A 2358-nucleotide genomic window follows, 5' to 3' on the forward strand; every position below is an offset into this window, starting at 1 on the left:
CACCCACAGTGCTGTTAGGGAGGAGGGTTCCAGCACTATGGAAGGAAGACTTTGTTACTCTCACCTCTCTGGCGAATTGAGATCTGCCTTGTGCACATCCCTCTTTAGCAATTGGATTTCAATTGGTGTGATTCCACGCTGGAGTGAAGCAAGATTGAAAGGCCTGATGGGACACCGGTGGGTAGCTGTTTAATGGGCATTCATGAGATGCAAATGGCATTCATGCCACCAGTCAGCAGCAAGAGCGATCGGCTGCCATTGGGAGAATTGCAACGTGGTTTTATGCCAGTGGGTTTCTGGCGTTTTGTCTCCTGATAGATTCTCCGCTCCCACCACCACCAAACCTGCCGCAGGCCGGATGGGCGAATTCCACCCAGCATTAACACTTCAAATAAAGGACAGTTCTCCAGGATTCTTTATTCCATTTCATTGCCCAATGACTGGGTGGCACAGTGACACAGTGGTTGGCACTGCTGCCTCACAGCACCAGGGACCCGGGTTCAATTCCAGCCTCAGGTCACTGTCTGCTTGGAGTTTGCACGTTCTCCCCGTGTCTGCGTGGGTTTCCTCCGGGTGCTCCTGTTTCCTCCCACAGCCCAAAGATGTGTGGGTTAGGCTGATTGGCCAGGCTAAATTGCCCCTTAGTGTCAGGGGATTAGCAGAGTAAATATGTGAGGCTATAGAAATATGGCCTGGGTGGGATGTGGTCGGTGCAGACTCGATGGGCTGAATGGCCTCCTTCTGCACTGTAGGGATTCTATTCTATGATGACTGCTGTTGAAAAGTGTGACTTTGGGTGAAGGCAGATTTAAACTCATTTTTTTGTTGCCAAGTTGGTCGATAGGCCCACCTTACTCCCTGGCTGAGCTGTAAGTGCGACCAGGATCCATAGTGACATCTCTGCTCCAATTGTATCCCAGTCAGAGTTAGCAGCTTTACGGAAGGTGCAGAGAAAGGGTTAAAAGTTGATATAATCTATAGTTTTGAGGTGGAGGAAAATCCGTCAGTTCCAGGTGAAATAAATCATTGTGCTGAAATGCTTCTGAATGACAGATCTTTCATATCAGTGAACGAACTGCACATCTGTGCCTAAACGATGAGATATTCCACTCCTACGCTGCATTTAAACCCATCATTATACCGCAGTTTAGTCAACCATTAACTCCCTTGTCTGATTAGATGGAATTAAGAGCAGCAACTATAGGAGTTGAAAGAAAATCATTTGTGATGTTCCAGAGTGCCAACTTGAAACCCAAACTGTATTCAGAAAGAACAAAGCTGGTCTTCCAAGCCAGTCCTGTCCCTCTGTCCCTGCCAGGAGTAACCAACTTTATCCATCTAGATTTGGTGACTGGCAACCGTGTCCAATCATTTTCAAAGTTTGCTCTCAGGATGCTGGTGTTGTTGGCAGGACTGGCATTTGTTACTCAATGATGCTCACTACAGACTTCATCAGAAACACAGAGGGTATTTATTAACAAGAAAAAACTGTGCAGAGGCCAGCAGCCCCTGGTTGCCCTGGAGCAATGCTCTATAACCCCCCCCCCCCCCCTCTCCAAGGCTGCCCCAGTCCCTACATGTCTTCTACATGCCTTCTCAATGTCTTCTGCCTAAGAGAGGACTCCATCCCTTGGGATGATTAACCACTCTCGGTCCCAATTGGTCCCTCAAGCCAGGTGACCCCCTTCTGCTGTGTTGCTCTTAAAGAGGAAATCACCACATCCATCTCCCTTTAACTCTGTTATACAATCTTCAAAATGAAGTTACCCAAGCCCAAATTCTAATGAAACATTACACATGAGCTGGACAATGATAAATTGAGTATTTGAGGGGTTTTTCTATTTCTTGTAGAGCGGTGTAATTCTGCAGTCTGAGATGCTGCCACAGGATCAACATTAACGGGGATTGCGATAATGGGTACCTCTTCTGGTACAGGCAGTTCATCACTATTTGCTTCCACAGAGAAATCAGTTATGTCTATAGCAGGTCGATCAGGCACTGGGTGTTTACAGGTTTGAAAACATTTCTTGATGGTTCATTGATAAAATCTTGAGGCTTGTGAGTCCAACACTTATATTGGCGGGCTTTAATTATGTACAGTTCCAAATGGTCTTGCATGGAGCTCTTCTATGCAGGCTTGCTGCTTTTCCATTAGTGTGACCATTCGGCAACCCTTGTTCTGGCATGTAATCTCAGTCTCTTTCTCTGTCTAAATTGCCGATTCTCCTGTCAATTTTAATGTTTTTACCTCTTCAGTTAATTTCTCACTCTCAAGCTTCCTTCTTCAAGCTCTTATTCTCCTGATTCAATTCTTCACGGGACTTGTTCTTAATTTCTAGCTGCTTTTTCATGGAGTTC

Source organism: Mustelus asterias, chromosome 25, assembly GCF_964213995.1.
Source record: "Mustelus asterias chromosome 25, sMusAst1.hap1.1, whole genome shotgun sequence".
Classification (NCBI taxonomy): Eukaryota; Metazoa; Chordata; class Chondrichthyes; order Carcharhiniformes; family Triakidae; genus Mustelus; species Mustelus asterias.